Source organism: Medicago sativa, chromosome 8 (genome assembly GCF_051527215.1).
Source record: "Medicago sativa cultivar Bolivia chromosome 8, Bolivia_mono, whole genome shotgun sequence".
NCBI classification, from domain to species: Eukaryota; Viridiplantae; Streptophyta; class Magnoliopsida; order Fabales; family Fabaceae; genus Medicago; species Medicago sativa.
This window is the reverse complement of record NC_140756.1, coordinates 20,470,069-20,476,463: the sequence shown is the minus strand read 5'-3', so window position 1 is coordinate 20,476,463 and position 6,395 is coordinate 20,470,069.

Sequence of the window (6,395 nt, the reverse complement as noted above, 5' to 3'; positions counted from 1 at the left end):
TTTAATACAAATATCAAATAATATCTCACCATTTTATTTCAATGTAAAGCATAATTCCAAGATGAAGAAATATGATTAAACGAGTCTAAAATTTGATTACACTTTCAACACATATATAACCTTTTTTGTTTGGATTTTTGAAAACTTATTAATGTGCCATACGATGAGTGTGCTAGTATCTCTTGTTGTGGTATCCATCCCATACAACCAAGTCCTCTATCACTCATTCACTTGTCCTTTCATTAAAACCAATAGGTAGAAAATCTTCATCATTACATGCCCAATCAGGCTTTCTTAATCCCCATAAAAATGACAATTTAGAATCTTCAAGTCCATATGCTATTTCAAAAACTTGTTCCTTGCTCAATTTTCATTCATTCCCAAATCCTACAAAAACAACCGATTTTGTTGCCTGTTTATGAAGCCACTGAAATATCGCAGTCTTTGATCCCGTTCGCGATCTTGTTATTGATCCCGATCCATCAAAATGGTCCTCTTTGTGGCATCTCTACAGGCAACAAACCTATAGGAATCACAGGCTTCCCTACTAGTTTCATGTATAGATTCAGATATTCACCTTTGATCTCATAGCAACTGCAACATATTACAGCTTTAGCACTTAGCAGCATCAATTTTCTGTTATAAGGAACCGATGATGGAAGCATCACCACATGAATTGTATCCTCATAGCAACTGCAACATATTAAAAGTATAAATAAGCCTCTTTTTTTTCTTTCTTTTTCTGATGAAGGATTACCATAGGTCTGCTGAATCTGCAAGCACTTGCTTTGTATAAATAGTTACTCTTACTCACTCTAAGTTGAGTAATTTTATTCCTTAAAAAAAAAAGTTGAGTAATTTTATGGACATTTACTTTTTTTTTTTATTAGTTATTTTACTCTAGTGTAAATTGTATATTATTTTTTTTATCAACAAGTTGTGACATATAAATTTGACGGATGTCAACCGCTAACATAAAAATGTTTTTCACTACTATCTAAATATCTAATCACATCTCATTATAGCGTCATTTTATGAGATATAATATCATATCTCTTGCTCAAAAAAAAATATATCATATCTCATTATAGTGTCACTCTCTAAGATATAATTAGATAATATACACTACCTTATTTGTTTAAAAAATAATTAGTACATATTTATATTTATTAGTCGAAGTTTAATTATATATAAAGTTGTTGATTGAAAATAAATGAAAAAGAAATATACTTCAGGGATAAATAGTTTTTTCCGACAAATTCAGGGATAACATGCATTATCTCTTGTCATGATTCTCTAATAGTGTAAGTAATGTGTAAGTAATGACAGAGAACAAGATCATGAATGAATGCCAATGTGTATAGTGTGTAATAGTGTAAGTACTGATTATATTTAGTTATAGCCAATGTGTATAATGTGATTATATGGTGTATAAACCTTGATTAAGGACTGATTATATTTAGTTATAGCTTGGTTCTCCCTAGTGAATGATGCAACCTGCATCTGGAAAATGAGACTCATCCTTGATTAAGGACCGATTATATTTAGTTATAGCTTGATGGCGAGGTGGCGGTCACCCCAAACTTTTTTGTCTGGCTTCGCCACTGATCTTATTTGTGCATTTTTCATCTCATGTTAACAGTTCAAGGTAATACTGGTCCAGAGATTGACAAAGGTGTTAGGAGGGACTTAATTAACCTGCGAACCACTCACACGAAGTATGACATATGCTTTGTAACTTGTTCCTAATTCATGGAGACAACTGAAACTGCAACAAGCAAATCAACTGGAAAAAGGCTAGCTGCGAGTTTGGAAGGGCTAGATTCAATTAACATTGAGGGTGGAGAAATTTCTGCAACTAAAGAGCCAAAAAATGGTTTGTTTGAAGATTAAGGATTTGAAGTGGATCAAGCCAACAAGCTTGTATGGTGTGATATATGTGACTCCTATGTTCTACTCCTTTATTTGCTTATGCTTCAATTGAGATCCGCAACTTCTCGCCATTGTGTATCTCAAAGAGAGTCTATAGTTTTAGGTCTAGAAAACCTCTAATATATGCAAATTTTAATGACAAGTGTAGGCATGATCAAAAAATTACAAGTGCTCTAAAAAAATAAGAGAAAAAATTATATTGTATTTTTATTTGTAAATATGTAGTCGTATAGGTTGAGGAGTTAAACTGAACTAGAGGGAGAAGAAAAGGTATTCAGGACGACTAGGCATGGCAACAAAACCCATACTCGTGGTTACCCACCCGAACCAAACCCAATTTGACGGGTTTTTCCCCATTTTGACTGGGTTTGGGTATGGGTTTGGGTTTTCCCCGATTTCAAAACACGGGTATGGGACGGGTAACGGGTATATAGGTACCCACCCGGAACTCATACCCAAACCCGTCCCAAATGCAGAAAACTATTTTATGTTGATATGTCATGTTATTTTCTTTGATAATTGTCGTGTTATAAAAGGTACCGTTGATATTTAAAGGAGCAACTAAATCAATCGGTCTAAAAAATGTTAAAGTGAACATATTGTGGATAATGCATTACAATATTTCACTAGGGGTTGCAAAAAAACTTATATTTTTTATTAAAAAATATTATTCAATGTGGGGACGGGGATGGGGCGGGGATACCCGAACCCGTTGGGGACGGGGATAGGGTTCAATTTCTCATCCCCGTTGGGTATGAGTAGGGTAACGGGTAAGTACATGAGAATCGGGTATGGGGAATGGGAATGTAAAACCCGTCCCCACCCCGCCCCATTGCCATGCCTAAGGACGACGCTTGCTTTTTTGACTTCTAGAAGTTCATGATAACACATGGAAATGACAAAAAAATCCAGTGGTAGTTAACTACCGCCGATTTTTTAGTTATAAGTCAGCGGTAGTTAACTACCGTTTGATGTATTTTAAACATTTTCATGTGTTATTAGGAACTTCTGAAAGTCAGAAAAGCAATTTTCATTGAGGACATATATACCTCAAATCTATAAAAATTAGGCCCAAAAAGAGGTCATACCATGTTGGAAAAAATATTTAAATAAAGAAAAAGAACATGAATCCTACGAGTCAAACCTAAGACCACAAGAATATCAAAACTGAGTTCAACCACTACGTCATGTCTTAATGTCATACTTTACATGCATTACATATAACAATAATAAATAAAAAATTGGGCTTTAAAATTTTGGAGGTCCAACTTTACAGAGCTATTAACACCTCCTCAAGAACGATCATGAATCTTACTAATACTTTTTGAAGAAGGGATCTTTTTTTTTTTGACGGAATTGAAGAAGGGATCTTACTAATACTATTATACATTTATGAAAAAAAAATTCCTTAAAAAAATTGCAACTATTTTTTTTTCTTTAACTTCGACGCCTCCGACTGCCGTTACGAAGAGACGACAACAACAATAAAAAATTATGTACGTAGTGATCAAATTAAAATAGTATTTATTAATTTACAAAGAATTGGCACTTATAGACAAAAAATATTTTTTTAATTAACCTTGTTTATTATTTATCATTCATGCCATGATCGAGAGAGTGGGATTAGTTCATTAGAATAATTCTAACATGCACTGCCAGTTTTAATTGTGGATTATGAAACTAGTCCTGAATTAGTATAGAGTAATTTTAAAAAGAAAAAAAATATAATTAGTATAAATTACAGTAGCTAGTTTCTATAAAAATATATTAATTGGTAAATTACTTCATAAAAAGATTAGTGTAGGAAACAATTGCAGTTGGAATAAATGGTGGATGGACTTTTCTGCTCACTCACACCTTGTGATTACTCTAGTTCAGAATTTTGCAGTTGATGGTTATATTTCGTCGTAAATCTTCAATGAATTTGATGATTTTTTTTTACCCTGCAGTTGTTGAAAATTCACATAAATAAATGAAAAAGTTTGGGTTCGAGTCTCGATCACGATGTGTGACCAAACAATTTTAAAATATTTTAACACTTGAGCTAAAGTTCATGAACTACTCTTAACTTAAATTTTGTTTCCATAAAAAAGTGAGTAAAGTTTATAATTGTAATTACTTTGTATTCATAGGTAAGATAGTGAGACCACCCGTGATAAAAGTTGAGTGAATATGAAGTGGGTGCGGTAATGGCGCGGTAATGGCGTGAACGTGAAGGGTAAGAGAGATTCACGACACCACCCAATAAGATAGATAGAAGTGAGAACTCCAATAAAGGGTTCAGTGTGTAGGGTCCCTTTAACTATATTCCAAAACAACAATAGTCCAAAGTAGCAACCACACTAACCCAATTACCTACCCTTCTCAACTTTTTCACAATCCTACATTTTATCAAACAAACAAAAATAACATCATTAGTTTTCCCTTCACACTTGAAAATGGATTTTATAAGGACAAAGATTGTTGCAATGTTGGACTTTATATAAAAATAATTGCACTCACATGCATCAATGCACCTAATAGAATGTCAGAGTATGAATATTTGTGTGAGCATAATTCAATTTGTAAGAATATTACATGTAATATACAAAGATTGATTTCCAACATCAGACTTCTCACTCAATCATCTTATAAGAAAAAAGAATCAGAATATGAATCGTTTGAACTTCATCTAACAACTAACGACCGGAAATTGTTGAATTGTACCCTAAATGTCATCTTATGCGCATACTATGTGATCTTTGATATATCAAAGTCATTATGTGAGTCATGTTATAACTTTTTAATGACTTGAATCAACGAGGGAAACAAATTCCTAACAATAGTGGCTCGTACTTGAATTCTTTATAGTTTCAATATAATAATGCAGTAAGATAATACTACAATGTGGCACCATACTGGCCGTAGAGGGTCCAAACACACAGTGGCTCCTCTCTTTCCATGTTCATTGCATAATGTTTGTCTCTCTTTTGATATTATGCAAAAGACAAATCTTTTTATGTATAGTTAAAAATGCATGTGACATAGCATTTTTCTTTACATTTGGCATTGGGTTACGAACTAAAAACTTGTGTGCACTATAAGGTTAAGAAAATCCTCTCGAAAAAAAGTAGGGTAAAGAAAATGACATTTGAAATAGTTGGGTGATCATGTGCAGTTAATAATATTTCACAGTAATGTAAGTCATGTCATGTCATGTCATGTGACGGCAGCTATAGAGTCAAGATCCTCTCCATTTACAATTGTTTCAATTTCCTCCATTTGAAAATATAAAGACACAAGAAATCTTGGAAAAAGTATAAAGTAGTTAATAATGGTGGAACTCATTTAATTAAAATATTCATTATCTTTTTTTTATGCATATCTCTCTCCAAATTGTATCCTCAAAAAGACACAAGAAATCTTGGAAAAAGTATAAAGTAGTTAATAATGGTGGAACTCATTTAATTAAAATATTCACTATCTTTTTTTTGTGTCTATCTCTCTCCAAATTGTATCCTCAATTTATTTAAACAAATAAACAAATGGAGATGATTTTAACTCATTAACTAAAATATTCAATATCTTTTTTTTTGTGTCTATCTCTCTCCAAATTGTATCCTCAATTTATTTAAACAAATAAACAAATGGAGATGATTTTAACTCATTAACAAGTGACTATGAAGTATCAATATTTCATGTGTGTTACCACAATTCTCAGAAATGGTTGAGCCTAACAAACCCCACAAAACCAACTTGTGAGGTGAGAATTGTCCTTACTTATAAACACATTGTCAAATCATCTCATATCTGATGTGGGACTCTTAACACACTCCCTCACGAAGAGACTCTGATATCATCTTAGAAATTGTAGTTGTGCCTAACACAACCCCACAAAATCGGCTTGTGAGGTGAGGATTGCCCCCACTTATAAACACATTGCAGACTATCTCCTATCCGATGTGAGACTCTTAACTGCCGAATTATGAAATCGGCTGCAGTTAACTACCGAGGAAAACTTCGACAGTAAATTACCGAGGAAAACTGAAAACTTCGGCAGTTAACTGCCAATGAAACCTCAAACCTGTTTTTTTTTGTTGACAAGTTTTGACAAAAACCATAAATTGTCATTATTAATATTTATTGATTTTGAATGTTTCAATCATTATTTTGGTACGTTTCAAACAATTGCAGTATTATACTTATGCGTATATATCTTAATAAAAATAGCATTTAAATCCGTGTAAAAATTAAGCATTTGAATATTGTTTTGCACATTACTTAAATAAAAATAATAATTTGTACAAAAAAAAAATTCTTGTAGAATAACTTGGCTTTGACTTCTCTTAATAAATCCTTTTATTTCCTCTATATATGCACGTTGACATGGATGGAATCAAGAGAATTAATTCTGATTGATGTCATTCAATTGGTGAATTAATTCTGATTATTGCCAAAAAAAAAAAATCAATTATGACTTTAGT